This window comes from Pelobates fuscus, chromosome 3, assembly GCF_036172605.1.
Source record: "Pelobates fuscus isolate aPelFus1 chromosome 3, aPelFus1.pri, whole genome shotgun sequence".
In the NCBI taxonomy this organism is placed as follows: Eukaryota; Metazoa; Chordata; class Amphibia; order Anura; family Pelobatidae; genus Pelobates; species Pelobates fuscus.
In genome coordinates, this window is record NC_086319.1 from 271,671,883 (window position 1) to 271,689,160 (window position 17,278).

Here is a 17,278-nt window from a genome sequence, read left to right on the forward strand (position 1 = left end):
GAGACTGTATAGTAGCCCAGGAATGAGAATTACCCCCATGATGGCATACCATTTGCAAAAGTAGGCAACACAAGGTATTGCAAATGGGGTATGTCCAGTCTTTTTTAGTAGTCACTTAGTTAAAAACACTGGCCAAAATTGGCGTTCAAATTAGTATTTCGCATTTTTCACAGGCAAATAAATATTAACGCTAACTTTGGCTAGTGTTTGTGACCAAGTGGCTACTAAAAAGGCTGGACATGCCCCATTTGCAATACCTTGGGTTGTCTACTATTGCAAATGGTATGCCATCATGGGGGTAATTCTCTTTCCTGGGCTACCATACGGTCTCAAAGGCAACGTAACCAATCTGTTGAATTTCAATGTAAAAAAAAATGAAACATGTAACATGCTATATTTGACCCTGTAACTTCCCAAAACACCATAAAACCTGTACATAGGGGGTATGTTTTTACACATGAGACATCGCTGAATACAAACGTGCATTTTTTTTGCAGTAAAAGCAAACGGTATTATGACATTCACAGTTAAAATGTCATGCAGAACTAAAAAAATAAAACTTAACTTCTCAATTTTTTTTTCTTTTCTATTTTATTCATAATAAATTGTTTCATAGCTAAATATTTGATGTTACATGAAAGCTCTGTTTCTTCTGAATAAAATGATATAAAAGTGTGGGTGCATTTAATATGAAAGAGGTGAATTACGGTTGAACAGACATGTAGTCAAATTCCAAGTTTTGTTTACGTTTTATTTTGATCAGAAAGTGTCCATTTGGCTCAGTCTTTAAGGGGATCAGAAAATGTTGCAGTTCTATCAGTGCTAAATGAATATCAACATGCAGAGTGCTCTTTGCCTCCTGAAATATTGTTTCAGTTAAGTGTCTTGGACATCATTAGCCTTTACAATACCAGAATGGGTTAACCAGGACAATTATATGTGATGGAAAAATTGCTGGGTGGCGTGGGTAGGACAATTTGCATGGGGAGTTGTTCTTAAACTCTGGCAGAGGACAAATTGTCCCCTGTGCCTTAAAGTCACTTGGCAACATGATGCCCAAAGCGGAAGCACTCAGCATGTGCCACCTCCCTACATATCTTATCTTATAGGAACTTGTGATTACATACATTTTAAATTTGATGTATATTCATGTGGATTTAAAATAATAATAAAAAAAAAAGCTTTAGTAATTGTTTTAGATTTTTTTTTTTATATCACCTCCCCCCTCCCCCTGTGGTTTTCAACCTGTAAATTGGTTAAGCCAATTATTGCTGATTAATCTGCCTTTGTAATTATCAGTACCAGTTTGTTTTAATCCCTGGGACACTCCTCCCCCTTTCTTGTGACTTTGTAAGATTCTTAAAATAACCAGGGGTGGGTGTGGGGCATAAAAGGATTCCACAGATATTTTTAAATACATTGGTTTGTTCTAATCTATGGAATGGACTGCTTAGAGTTGCATATAAAAACTGCACTCACCAAGAGGCAGTATTACTGCTGATACATAGCATTTTTGAAGCATTATTCATATTCAGTATATCAAATCGAACCTCTCTCTAAATACTTTCAAATTTATTTTGTCATATATGGCATTCTTTATTTTATTTCCTGAGAAGTTTGAGCAGAATATATGCATCACTTCTCTGGAATCTTGAATTCCCAAACTAACGGGGGAGGGGGGGATGATTGATCAACCATTTTTTTTTTTTTTTTTTTTTTTTTTTAATTCTTTATTTTATTGTGCATGTTTTACAGATAGGTACCACAACGCCACAACAGCGTAATCTAGAACAGTGCCGTATGAACATTGGCATGGGAGACGGTGCACATTTTTATATAATGGAAAAGTTTTAAACAATGAAACACATAACAATTTAGGTCTGAGCGCTATGCAGTAAGGTTTATCGAGCATTTGCAGCATCCTGTATCTGGACTTAAAGTATTTCTTTAGCATTTGACATTGGACTGTTGTTGACAGTTAGATATAGTACGTGTAATCTCGGCTAGGCCTGTTGCGTTAGTTAAGTAGGGCTTCTGCCCTGTTTAAGGTTGCACAAGGTGTGCAGTGAGCGAAACGTTGTAAAAATAGACATGCAAACACAAAACAGCAAAAAACATGTACAGGTCCCGCCGTGGGGCACAAGTGTATGGAAGGCGGACATTGAGGCATAAGAGATCGAGATCAAAATAACTTATAACTTAAATTAATGCCGTGTGCCGCCCGATAAAATAAAGATGCCTGTTATAGCTTCAGAGGCTGGGTCTGCATTATTGAGGGGTGTGGATGGGTGTTCGGCAGATAACCTGTATGGTTTAGTAATTGGATAGCATACAGGTGAGGTTAGTTGCCCTGAGTGTCTGAGGTGGTGAGGGATGGTTAATCCCTGTGGTGTGTGATGTGGTTAGTGGTGAGGTGAACCTTGCTACTGACAGTGAGTGCCTTGGGCATGTATGGTGCTTCAGATGTCGGGCTAAACTATAGCTACTGAAGTCGGTGATGCTAGGTGGGGGCGGTTTGTGCGGCTCTGCAGCCCTGATGGCGTGGTTGCAAGGGGGGATGTGTACGGCTATGTGTTGTTCAGCAGCCATGATGTGCCGCCTATCGTGTAAGTGCTTTCTATGTGAGGGTGCATAGTAATACCGTTTCCCCAACATATTTACGACCATGCAAGCAGTATTAAGAGTGGGTGGTTTAGCCCTGCCAGTCTTTGAGAGTCCCTTAGGTGTGGGCCGGTTTCCGTACATCTTGGGTGGTCCCTCGTGGGACAAATGTCTCAGAAGTAGCAGGGTTCCATTCATGGCGCTTAGAGGGCTTGCTGTGTTGTGGAATAGAGTCTTGTGGAAGGCCCAAGATTGTTAGGTGCCTTCTCGCCTCCAGCAGATCTGTGATTAAATGCGTGGTTTCTCCATGGATCACCTGCAGTTTGTGGGTTGGGCGCCATTGGTACCTGATACCATGTGCACGGAGTAAGGCGGTGAAGGGCCGCAGTGTTGCGCGCCAGGCCATTGTTCCTTTGGATAGGTCTGCATAAAATGCGAGGGACATGTCCTCGAAGGCGTATGGAGTATTACCTCTAATGGCGGTCATGATAGCCTCCTTGTCCTGTCGCTTTTGGAATTTTACAATGAGGTCTCGGGGTGCCGTTTTAGGGGCCGTCGTTGGTTTAGGTATCCTAAATATTCCATCCAGGCTCACCCCCTTGGCCTGCTTCGGGGGGAGTATTTGGCATATGAGGCGCCTTATGATATGAGGCAGTTCAGTATCCGGGGCCGACTCCACTATGCCCCTGATCTTAATATTTTGGGCGCGGCGCGAGTCCTCCATAGCCGCCATTTTTTGCTCCACCATCAGGTGCTGTTGTTGTAGTGAGTTTATCTCCTGTTGGCACTCATTCATTCGCCGAGTAAGTTTACCGGAGTCTCGCTCCACAGATCCCATGCGGTCTGTCAGGCTCTTAATGTCCTTTCTCATGTCTGCCACATCAGCCTGGATATTCTGGCGGAGTTCGGCCAGCAGCTCCCGCATTTCGGCCTTCGTGACCGGTGCCTTGTCTGGCTGCGGTTTGGGCTGTGCTGGTGTCGGTGCTGTGATTAAGCCTGCGTCTTCAGGGTCTGAGAGTAGTTGGTCAGAGTCGTCGAGTTCGTCCATGTAGTCGGCCATGATGGGCTCTGGGACGCCATGTGCTCGCCTCCATAGATCCCCAATGCTTGTACCCGGTCGTGGCATTTCTGGTTTCTGTTTTTTAGTTTTCCTGCCCATTGCTGCCTTTTCTGTGAATGCAGGTCAGCTTTGTTTTCTGTTTGGGGGGTGAAATTTGTCGTTTTTTGGGCTTTATGCGTTCATATGTCTCGGAGCTCTCTGTAGATGCGACCTGTCGGCTCGGCTGTTGGCTCCGCCCCCCTGATCAACCATTTATAATGGCAAAAATAATAAAATCCAAAATATGGTGGAGATTTGCCATTATTGTTTTTTGTTTTTTTCCCTCTTTTGCAGTAATACCCAATGCCATCTGTTAAACCAGATGAAAAGATCATGACAGGTTGATTCAGCTGCTCGCCACGACATTGGGTGATTTATAAATAGAGCTGGCACTCTGCCGCCCATTGGGTCTCCTTTCCTAGTTTGTCTGTTACTTGCAATTGTCATGCAATATATAAATATATGAGCTGCAGTCTGCAAAATACCCATCTTACTCCCACTTTGCCTACTGTTTGTGATTGTCATGTGATAACATAGGATCTGTAACCCTTTTACATGGTTGACCTCCTCCTAGGTTTTGCTCTTCACACTTGTCACCTGTTTCTCTCCCAGCTGTTGAAGTTGTTTTACAGTACAACCCAAGTAAGATACTATATGCACAGATATTTAAAAGAAACACTCCCATTGCAACTTAAAGGAAATCTAAAGTGTTAAGAATGTGCATTTGTATTGGTAATGCTATAGTGCAAGGCTTGACAAATTTGCTTGTAATCTAGAAACCAGCTAAACGTTGGGAGCACCTTTAGTTTAAAATTTAAACAAATAAATAAACTCATTACTATCTTCAAATTTGTTAGAGGGACACTATATTCACCCGAACCACTACAGCTTAATGTAGTGGTTCTGGTGTCTATAGCCTGTCCCTGCAGGTTTTTCCAATGTGAACACCAACTTTTCAGGGAAAAGGCTACTAGTGGTGCTTCGTAGTCCAGTGCTGCACAATGTGCAGCACCTAAGTTCAGTGTCTCCATGCTCTTCATGAAGGCATTGAATGTTCCCCATAGAGATGTATTTATTCAATAGCCTAAGGATCTTGGCTCCCCACTCTCAATCAGCCACTGAACATGTTGACAAATCCCAGGCGCCAGGACAAAACTCCTAGTCACCATGGCTACCTGGTGCCTGGGATTTGTCGAGCCCTAAAAATATGTATAAGAAATACTTAACGGGGCGGAGCCGACAGCCGAGCAGACAGGTCGCATTCACTAAGAGCTCCGTGCATTTTCAGCACAAATTACCGAAAAAAGCGATAAAACTTACCCCCCAACTTGCAAAACAAAGCTGAACTCACCTGGCAAGCTCGCCAATCATGGGCAGAAAAAACAAAAAACTAAAACCAGATCAGATCCGACCTGGCACAAGCATTGGGGACCTATGGAGGCGAGCACATGGCGCCCTTGAGCCCAACATGGCCGCCTATATCGATGACAATGAGGACTCCGATGAACAACTCTCGGACCCCGAAGAAACATACCTACCCACAACGTTGATACCACCGCAGCCGGACTCAGCCCCGGTAACGAAGGCGGTCATGCAGGAACTGCTAGCGGACCTCCGCCGGCACATCCAGACTGATGTGGCGGACATACGGAAAGATATCCAGGGCCTGACAGGCCGCATGGGAAGCCTGGAGCAAGACGCCCGCAACCACACACGGCAAATATCCGTGATACAACAGGAGCTAAAATCGATGCAACAACAGCGCCTAACTATGGAGCAAAAGATGGCGGCAATGGAGGACTCGTACCGCGCCCAAAACATCAAGATAAGAGGCATAACAGATACGGTCCTGGACACTGAGCTACCACACTTTCTGAGACGCCTGATGAGCAACATACTCCCGCTGAAGCAGGCTAAGGGAGTGTCCCTCGATGGTATGTTCAGAATCCCCAAACCAACAACGGCCCCAGCGGCAGCACCTCGAGACCTAATTGTAAGATTTCAGAGGCGTCAGGATAAAGAAGCAGTCATGACCGCAATCAGGGGAAACGCACCGTACGCTTTTGAGGGCATGGCCCTAACATTTTATACGGACTTATCCAGAGGAACTATGGCCTGGCGCACAGCCCTCCGGCCCTTTACCTCCCTGCTCCGAACACACAATATCAAGTACCAATGGCGCTCGTCTCACAAGCTCCAAGTATTCCATGGAGACACTACATACTTAATAGCAGACCTGCAGGAAGCGAGGACGCACCTATCAACCCTAGGCCTACCACAGGACTCTATGCAGCAACCCTGCTCAACCCTAAAGCCCCATGAGTGGAACCCAGCTACCTCCGAGACATTTGTCCCGAGAGGGCACAACCACGCTGCGCAGAAGACGGCCCCCACCTGAACAACCCTGGAGATCATGTGGGGCCCCGCCAACCACTCTAACCGCAGCCTCGGTGTTGTCAGAGGACTGAAAATGAAAATGTTTTACGGTTGAAAATGTTTTACAGTTGAAAATGTCTTTTATGGTTGAATTTGCCGGTTACACCTACTCCACAGAGGTACTCACACAACATACGAGACACCCCTGCCACTATACAGCAATTAGCCACACATAGCCCCCCCTGCATCCACAAACTCCCACGACACCAGGGCAGCAGACTCGCCCACACCACCGTCACCTACCGACACTGACTCCCGCTGCCATACCCGGAGATAGAGGCTTGGGGACACACAATGCGCACACATAGGGAGCCACGGGCCCCAATCTAGATATGCCCTCTCTTAAGTAAGTTTAGCACAATCTGCACCATGCAGTAGCAGACCACCAGAGTATAAAACACCGACCAGTCGACCCTACCCACAAGAGTAACACACTCAGGACCCCTTATATATGATGTCCACACATTAGCCCACCCTTGCCCGCAACCTACGGGCATCAGCGATCGCACCCCCCAGGAGCACCTATCATCATGCCGACCAAGAGGTCGCAAGGGATCTAAGAGCCCACTAGCCTCCCGCACAAGTCACAACGCAGGCATGCACTTAGTGAGACCACGCAAGTTGCTACATACATTAGCCGGTACCGATACGTGTTAAACGCTGCTGCACGTCAGTGATTCGCCTATTTAGTCACCACTTAATGTTTAGCCCTCACGGTAAAACGCACCCGAAAGATCATGTCCAAACTTACCTAACAACTGATACGCCTAATTACTTAACCACTTACTGTTTAGCCATCACGGTAGAACGAACCCAACGGAACGTGTCAAAATGTAGTACCTCCTGGAGTTAACTTAAAGTGCTTGAACTGAGCTAGCTACTCTTTATCTACAAACACAAAAGCACAATGTTATAGATGCCATATTTGTATTACCAGGTGCATCTAATCTCCTCACACCAGCTGCTATGGCAGTATAGATTTGCATGTCCACTACAGGCACGAAACATAAAGAAGTCTCTCAAAAGTTAAGCAGACATGTATACTTATATCTTGTATACTACTTATATCTTGTATACTACTACTTACTCCGCTATCTAGATGACCAGCCATAGTTTGACGGTTACCCGATAATGCTCTCTTAAAAACTTAAAATGTGCTATACTCTTATGCCACGTTATGTTTCCATTAATTGTTACATCACTGCTTGTTACCGCTGTTGTGGCTGAACAAGCCTATTGTTATACCATGCACAACAAAAATAAAGAATTAAAAAAAAAAAAAAGGAAATACTTAACTGAATAAGTTTAGACAGCCTCCCAGAGTACAACCAAAAAAGTTAAAGCGCACACACACACCAGACAGGAGTGATTACCTGGGGTATAGCAAATAGGTATCTCCTCCTTAGTACACAATGATAGGGTTTGACAAATGGAAAATCCCTATATAAAAAATATAAATACAGAGAAGAACATAGTGCAACCTGTATAGTATATATACTTAAAAGTGAAAATTTGAGATGGAATCACTCACACTTTTTTGAGCCGTTTAGAAGTAGGCTCAGGACTTATACAGCTTTCATGTCACTTAAATGGGACATGCACATTTACTGGAATCCTCAGGCCAGTTCCCCTTAGGTCCCAATGATCGTCAGGAGCCAGGAGCCAGGAGCCAGGAGTCAGGAGCCAGGAGCCAGGAGTCAGGAGCCAGGAGCCAGGAGTATCAGGATAGTAATTTATTTTAACGGATAGTTAAAAGATAAGTAATAAAAAGCAATATTGCCTCCCAGAGTAACCCCTTTCCCACTGGGTCACTGACAAATGTGTGTATAGAATATGAAGCAAACTGGGATACGGCTGTGTACCCAAAAAAATAAATATAAGGCAAAATAACAGTGTAGTATCCTTAGGTATAATATGTGACATGCCAATAGGGCACACTCACAAGATATCCAGATAGTAAGCGCCTGTAGGGTGCCTCCCCCGATAGCAGTGGGGGGCTCAGAGGTATCCTCCTATCGTCCTTCTTATAACCAAATCAGCATATGAATCGGAACAGGAACCAGGAAGTGGGTAAAACAGATATTTACTGAAATGAATAAAAAGGTAAAAAAAAAAAAGGTATAAAATACCACTTTAAGTCCCACGTGTTTCGTTCCAGTGCAGGAACTTCTTCAGGGACTTAGTAAAAAAAAAAAGGTAACAATAAAATCACAGAATACAATATAACAATGTATCCGCCTAAAATCCCTCCCTCCCACTTCCCTCTTAAATAAGTGTCCTCTGAGTGTTGATTGGATCGCTCACAAGATGTTTCCTTGATGTCCTCTGTAATTTGCTGCGTGCAGATGCTCCTTCAGCTGTTCCGATTTCTAATTTCTTGTATTTCCCACGCTGTTCCGGGTTAGACGTTATTGTTGACGCATGTGTGTGCGTGCGTTCCACTGACGTCAGTGACGTAGGCGTTCCACTTCTAGCTCGTTCGTATATGTGCGATCCTATTTAGAATTACTGATTGCACAAGGTTTGATTTCCTGTTGGTAATTAGAAGGCATTTGATTTGATGAGTTAGCTACTTGCTATTGATTGCTGTTTAATTAGCTATTGTTTGCAAATAAGCAGAGGCCTACCCAGGTGTTAAACATTCCTAGTGGGAGGTGATTTTAGGAGTTCTATAAGGGTTGTTGTCATTAGCTTGGCTAATATAGCTTGGTTGCTTCATCTAAGTGTGTGGTTTGGAGATATTCTGGAGGTAATCTGAGGTATTGCGGAGGATACATAAAAAGTTAAGATTCGTTTGATTTAAATTATTCACCTCATTGGAATGGCAGACTTAGTTCAATGTAATAGTTGCTATTCATTTGTTTCACGTTCCACTTTTTGGAGGTTTGGTTGTTGTCTAATCTGTAGACAGTGGTGTTGTGGAGAGAGGCACTGAGGCTAGTGGTGTTGAGAGAGGCTTGGAGACTATGGCGAGGCCTAATAGAAAGCAGTTGTTGTTGGGGGATTCCATCATAAGAGGTTTGGAGATAGACAATGGTGGTTTTGTGAAGTGTCTTCCCGGAGCTACTGCTCAGAGACAGAGACATATTGGGGACTTTAACTTGTGGCTTGGTGAATGGTGTCGGGAGCAAGGATTTGGCTTTATTGCTCATGGTAGCTCTGTATGGAATGGAAATAAACTGTACAGAAAAGATGGTTTGCATCTTTCTCAAAAGGGAACAAATGTTCTCAGTGAGCAGTTCAGAGGTTTTGCTAGGATGTATTTAAACTAGAAGGGGGGGGGCAAAAGGGTGATAAAACATCAATCCAATTGTCCCCCAAAACAAGGACAGAAGGTGCCTGTAGAAAGTGTGTTAAAAAATAAGCTTGGTCATGTCTACAAATGCTTGCAGTTTAGGGAATAAGATCCATGAACTTGTGGCAATAATGGCAACTGATAGTGTAGATTTAGTCGCTGTTACTGAGACATGGTATAATGAAAAAAATGACTGGGACATCGCAATACCAGGGTACTCCTTATATAGAAAAAACAGGGAAGGCAGGAAAGGGGGAGGGGTGGCCCTGTATGTGAAGGATAGCATAAAATCTAGCCTAATAAAGGTTAGTGAGACGAACATAGAGTCCATTTGGGTTACGTTAGAATTTGGTAATCACACAGTAACTTGTGTAGGTGTGATTTATAGGCCCCCAGGACAAATTGAAGAGTTGGATAATCTACTAGTTAAGGAAATAGCTAAAATGACCATGAAGGGGGAAGTTATCATCATGGGTGGCTTTAATCTTCCTGATGTGAATTGGAAAACAAAAATAGCTGCTTGTGCCAGGAGCACACATAATCTAAACTCCTGGGATTGTCTCTAAAACAAGTCGTTGAGGAGCCAACTCGTAAAGAGGCCATACTAGATTTAGTGTTAACAAATGGAGATTTGGTATCAGATATTACTGTAGGTGAAAGTTTAGGATCCAGTGATCATCAGTCAGTGTGGTTTAATATAAGAACATTGACTGAGTCACACCACACAAAAACAAAAGTTTTAGACTTTAGAAAAACAGACTTTTCTAAAATTAGAATATGTGTAAAGGAGTCATTATCAGACTGGAGCAATTTAAATGGAGTCCAAGAGAAATGGGATTATTTAAAAGTTGCACTACTGACTGCAACAGAAAATTGCATTAGGCTTGTCAGTAAAAGCAAAAAATTCAAGAAACCACTGTGGTACTCCACAGATGTGGCCAAAATAGTAAAACCCAAAAAGTTAGCATTTAGTAATTATAAAAAAAAAAGAGGAAGACAGAATGATCTATAAGATTAGGCAGAAAGAGGCTAAGCAAGTTATAAGATCTTACAAATCACACACAGAAGAGAAAATAGCGCAGTCAATAAAAAAAGGGGGGGGGGAGTTTTTTTAGATACAAAAATGAGAAAAGAAAAGTAAAACAAAAATTAGTTAGATTAAAAACAAAAGAAGGAAGGTATGTATAAAAGGATAAAGGTCTAGCTGACTGCCTCAATGAATATTTTTGTTCGGTATTTACAGATGAAAATGAAGGAAAGGGACAGTTAAGAAAAAGGATAAATTAGTCATGTGAGTTTACAGAGGAAGAGGTTATATTTCAACTGTCAAAAGTAAAGACAAAGAGGTCAATGGGACCTAATGGAATATACCCAAAGCTATTAGAATAGCTTAGTGGTGTACTAGCAAAACCATTAACAGATTTATTTAACCAATCATTGATAACAGAAGTAGTCCCAGAAGATTGGAAGTTGGCGAATATTGTGCCCATTCACAAGAAGGGTAATAGGGAGGAGTCTGGCAACTATAGGCCAGTAAGCCTTACTTCAGTAGTCGGGAAAGTGATGGAAACCATGTTGAAGGATAGGATTGTTCAACATCTAAAAATACATGGATTTTAAGATCAGAGACAACATGGGGTTACTTCAGGGAGATCATGCCAAACTAATCTTATTGATTTATTTGATTGGGTAACTAAAATTATAGATCAGGGTGGTGCAGTAGACATTGCTTACCTAGATTTCAGTAAGGCTTTGACACTGTTGCACATAGAAGGCTTATCAATAAACTACAATATTTAAGTTTGGATTCCAATATTGTTGAATGGGTAAGGCAGTGGCTGAGTGACAGGCAACAGAGGGTTGTAGTCAATATATTCGAAGCTTGGGCTTGTCACCAGTGGGGTACCTCAGGGATCTGTACTTGGACCCATTCTCTTTAATATTTTTATTAGTGATATTGCAGAAGGTCTTGATGGTAAGGTATGTCTTTTTGCTGATGATACTAAGATATGTAATAGGGTTGATGTTCTTGGAGGGATATATATATATATAATATATATAATATGAGAGAGAATGACCGGGACTTGTATATATCACTAAAACTTAACTTTTAATGTTCAAAATAAATCAAACCAACGTTTCAGCCCCATATTTGGGCTTTCATCAGGATGGTAAAAACAGAGACATGATTCAAGTGTGTATATATATATATATATATATATATATATATATATATATATAACATGGGGGTATGGTTGCACTCACCTAAACATGCTTAAATGGGGTGCTGCTGGGGGCCATATTATACAATAAACAATACACAAGATCCAGCGCACTCTCCTATCTACTAAACAGCAACTTCAATGTTGACAGATTTTATTAGTTTGTAAAAGTTTTTTTTAAAAACACCTAATCTAGGCAAAAAAATGGGGATTTAGTTGCATTATATGATCATACATTGCATAAGCCTGCCACAACGTCAATGTACCCCATCTTTGGCAGGTCCTACTCTCACAGTCTAATGTCTGCTCCTATGAGATTAACCACTTACTTGGGAAAAAATTCCATCTGAGGCTCTCTGCAGTACAAGGCTAAATAGGGACCTGAGATATATATAATATATATATATAATAAAACATAAACTCACCAGCCTCGTGTGTGGAGTCCAGCAGCCGCATTCAGCTTGCACGTGGGTGCCGAGCAGACAGAGGCACCCAGAGAAGATAGACACAGCATTCCAAACTGTTGCTAAGCAACATCTGGAACGCACACAAGATCGACTGACCCCAGACACTGCTATACTACTAAACAACAGACTGCAAATCTGGGTTGTGTTACAGGTGGCCACATAATCCCGGGCAAGATCTTTCTGCATCCCCACACGGGCAAAAAATACACTATACGTCATCGGTTGACATGTACAACCGATTTTGGGATTTATAAACTTCAGTGCCCCTGTGGACTATCGTATATTTGGAAGACGGATCTTCCCTTTCGAGAAAGAATTGGGAATCACCGGTCGAACTTTAGAGTCGCTTATAGGGACAACAAAGCTGACCTCCCAGTGGCTAAGCACTTTTTGGCAATGGGACATCCCTTGCCTTCTCTCAAATTTACAGCCACGCAGCAAATTACAGAGAAAATCAAGGAAACTTCTTGTGAGCGATCCAATCAACACTCAGAGGACACTTATTTAAGAGGGAAGTGGGAGGGAAGGATTTTAGGTGGATACATTGTTATATTGTATTCTGTGATTTTATTGTTACACTTTTTTTTTTTTTTACGAAGTTCCTGCACGGGAATGAAACGCGTAGGACTTAAAGTGGTATTTTATACCTTTTTTATTCATTTCAATAAATATCTTTTTTAACCACCTTCCTGGTTTCTGTTCCGATTCATATGCTGGTTTGGTTACAAGAAGGATGATGGGAGAATACCTCTGAGCCCCCACTGTTATCGGGGGAGGCACTCTACAGGCGCTTACAATCTGGATATCTTTCGAGTGTGCTATATTGGCGTGTCACATATTATACCCAAGGATACTACACTGTTATTTTGTCTTGTATTTTTTTTAGGTACACAACCATATCCCAGTTTGCTTCATAGTCTATACACACATTTGTCGAGGCCTGCTATAGTGCCCTGTTAAATGTTTAGGTCTCCGGCTCACCTCCTTGTAAAGATTTAATATGGCCCCTCCATTGCAATGCTGTTCTCTGTGCTGCTGTCCTGCTTCCTTCGCTGAGGTCATCAGATTGATGATCTCTAACAATCCAATACTAACCCACAGTAAAGCATTGGGAGGCTAGTGCACATATGCAGCAAAACGTCACCCTGCGCCAATCTGATGGTCTCTATGAAACCATCTAATGGAAACAGCACAGTTTTACAGTACTCTATTTCAGAGGAAGCGCCTTTAGGGACATGGCACCCGGACCATTTCATTGAGCTGAAGTGGTCTAGGTGCCTGTTGTGTTCCTTTTAAGGTCTGTTAAAGTTCTATGGAGATATAGCGGGACTTCAGAGCCATAAGGCCCCCGGGCCCAGACAGATTCAACGGGGGATATTATAAAACGTTCCGGGCAGAGCTTTCACCCAGGCTGACATAGCTCTTTAACGACTTCATGGAGGGCGGAAACCCCGAAAAAGAGATGTCGCTAGCAAACATTATCCTTCTCCCGAAACCAGGCAGGGACCCCATACAACCAGCGAATTACAGACCTATCTCCTTTATCAACCAAGATATTAGCAGATCGACTCAACCCCATCTTGAAGTCATTAATAATCCCAGACCAAGTGGGATTCATACCAGACCGCCAACTATTTGAAAACACCAGAAGAAACATAGATTTAATATGGCAACAACGGGTAACCAACTCAACCACCTTAGTGGTCTCTCTTGACGCCGAGAAGGCGTTTGACAGAGTGGAGTGGCCCTTCCTCTTCAATCTACTGAAGTTCCTGGACTTCCCAGACAAATTCGTGACCACAATAAAAGCAATGTATAGCAACGCAACAGCACAGGTGGCAATAGCAGGCGCATGGCCCCAACCATTTAGCCTGGGCAATGGCACGAGGCAGGGATGTCCTCTCTCTCCACTATTGTTCACATTAACGCTCGAGCCACTACTACAGGCCATCAGGCAAAACCCCCAAATTAAAGGGGTAAGAGTCGGAAGGCAGGAATTCCTTGTCTCTGCGTATGCGGATGACGTGCTCCTAACACTAACGGAGCCAAAGGACTCGATGGAGGCCCTCACAGAAACCCTAACACACTACGGAGCCTCCTCAGGGCATGAGGCCAACTTGGATAAGTCAAGCGCCCTCCCAATAGGCATGTCTGTGGGGGGACATGGCGGCGGTGCGGGCGACCCACAACATACCAATAGCACAGGGTCATATTAAATACCTAGGGATTTACTTACCAGACGACCTAGTAAAACTACACCAACTGATTTATACCCCGTTAATTAAGACACTTACCACCGACATGGAAAAATGGCAAGATAAACGCAGATCATATTGCCATTGCCATTGCCATTGCGTATCCATGCGGTTAAAATGAACATATTACCCCGTATACTATTTCTATTTCAAGCCTTGCCCATTAAACTCACTAAATCAGACTTCGCCCCATTACAACAAGCGATAGGAAACTTTGCCTGGTAAACAAACGTCACAGAATATCAAGAAACATCCAATTCAGACAGAAACAAGTTGGAGGCGTAGGCCTACCACACTTGTACTACTACGATTTGGCGGCCCAAGTTGCTCAAGTGGCAATGTGGCACAGGAGATTGGCAGATTTAGAGTCCTTAATGATGGGAGCAGACCTGTCCCAATTTCACATATGGACCCCAAAAGAGGACAGGCCTATCCTACGCACGACCTGCCCGGCAATCCTAAATTCTTTGAGAATATGGGATGCCGCAGCCCAAAAATTCAAACTAATATCTGCCCCATCTCCACTAACCCCACTATTACGAAACATAGCTTTCCCGCCAGGGCTGACAGCGAGGTATTTCGCCAACCTCGAGAAAACAGGACTACAAAGAATATGCCATGTGTTTCAGAATGACTCATTAGTTACATTCGAACACCTGAAACAGACGACACACCTTACCCCCGCCGACTTCTTCCGCTATCTGCAACTTAAAGACTACGTGAAACGCCCACTCATCCAACGAGCAGCCACAGGGCGTATGTCCTTCTTTGAAAAGATGTGTCTAAACGAATCACCACAGCCAGGTCTTATCTCGAAACTATATGCACACATATGCTCAGAAACAGTGGAATGGGGCACTCTCACATACACTAGCACATGGGAAAAGGAACTAGAGGGGGTGGAATGGAGGGAGATTTGGGAAGCTAACAACTCTGTATCCATATGTGTGTCTCTCCAGGAACAGGCCTATAAAAGAATGTTTAGGCGGTACACTACACCAGTGAAATTACGACAAATGGGGAAGACACAAACAGACGAATGTTGGAAAGGTTGCGGATTAAAAGGCTCTTACCTCCACATGTGGTGGGATTGCCCACGAGTACAAAACTTCTGGAAAGCGATAAACCAACTGTCGCGTATATGCCACAGAGCCCCGGACTTAAGCCCATGGACATACCTACTCAATAGGCCCTTAGAGAACTGGACAAGGAGGGAACAAAAATTAATACACAAAGTGACACTAGCAGCTAGGAGAGCACTAGCCCAAACGTGGCTGAAAGTAGAAGTTCCCCCTATGAAATCAGTCTTATCAAACATAAAAGACGTATACCTTATGGAGAGCCTAACAGCCATGGTGCGAGGGTCCATGACGCGATTTGAAAAACTGTGGGAACCTTGGACAGCTAGCGACTTAGCATGAGCAGACATAAGTACCAGATGGGGAAAACCAACCCCTCTCTCTCCCTCCGGAATTGCCCCCCCAACAAGGCCTCACTCATGTGGGACCGCGTAACACCAAACGGTACGAAGCCGACGCCCCCTAGCCTGATGAGGAACCGCCTCTACTTTCTTCTTTCTCTTTTTCCTACTTTCGACTCTTTTTCACCTTAATACTCACGGAGAATTAGTATGCTACAGCAGCTACCATACGCAAAGTTATTGTAGATGGTTACATTAGTCTTTAGACTTTTAGTTATTGTTCTACTTTAAAAAAAAATAAAAAAAAAATGAATGTATCTTGACAAATAAGGATGACCTATGGCTAACGACAATAACGGAAATGTTAACATGATCTTGTTAAAAAAAGGTTGGAATGGCTTATCTACAGTACTGCTCACCATGTATTGTAAACATGTCAAGTGCTTCAGTCAAAAATAAAGTTTATAAAAAAAAAAATAAAAAAGTGCTATGGAGATAGTGTCCTGAGATTATAATCAAATGCTTTGCCTAGCAGATTGAAGGAAATAGAGATTTAAACAGCAACAAGGTATGTAGTTTGCAACAATGAAAAGGTAGTATAAAATCCCACATCTATTAACCTCCTAAACATTTTTACAATGATCATTTTAAATCTGGGCTTTAAACAAACCTGTATTCTTGTCACTAAAGCTGTGAAAGCATAGTTTAGGTTACCAGCCCCTCTGCCAGCAAAGTAAAATATGTTTTTACTCCCCTTTATTCCCGCGCTGTGTAAGTCTATTCATGGTTTGCCCCGCTCTCAAAAGGCAGTGTTTACGTTAACAAAAATCTCCCGAGACATACTCTGTACACCAGAACAACTATATTAAGCTGTAGTTGTTCTGGTGACTATAGTTAATATAGATACTTGACCAATATCAATGATGTCCTTCATAAAATATTGTTGGAAACCCTGATTGATAATTAGCAGCAATAGTCATATTTTTTATAACTTAAATCCTAGTACTATCTCGCCTACTTTTTTTTTTTTTTTTGGCAGTTATGTCATCAAACTGAATTCTGTATTAACCAGTGTAATATATTTTACTTCTTTAACCCCTTAAGGGCGGAGCCAATTGTACAAGGTGTGATCAAAACAAAACGTAAACAAAACCTGGAAATTGCGCTATAGGTCTGTTCAACCATAATTCACCTCTTTCATATTAAGTGCACCCACACTTATTACATATAATTTTGTTGAAGAGAAACAGGCCTATAATTTCATATCAACTATTTTATATATGAAACATAATTGAATGTGAATAAAATCTTAACCCCTTAAGGACCGGACTGTTTTTGCGACGTTGTACATTTGCGACCAGGCATCTTTTTACACTTTTGTGGTGTTTGTGTTTAGCTGTAATTTTCCGCTCTCTCATTTACTGTTCCCATACAAATTATATATTGTTTTTTTCAGGACAAAAGGGGCTTTCTTTACATACCA

General features: G+C 42.6%; 1 protein-coding gene across 4 annotated transcripts in view; it reads left to right on the forward strand.

Annotated features, from left to right (window-relative positions):
- OGDH (oxoglutarate dehydrogenase) overlaps nt 1–17,278 on the forward strand; it is an 88,939-nt gene that overhangs the window by 22,216 nt on the left and 49,445 nt on the right. The gene's annotated exons all lie outside the window — the stretch shown is intronic.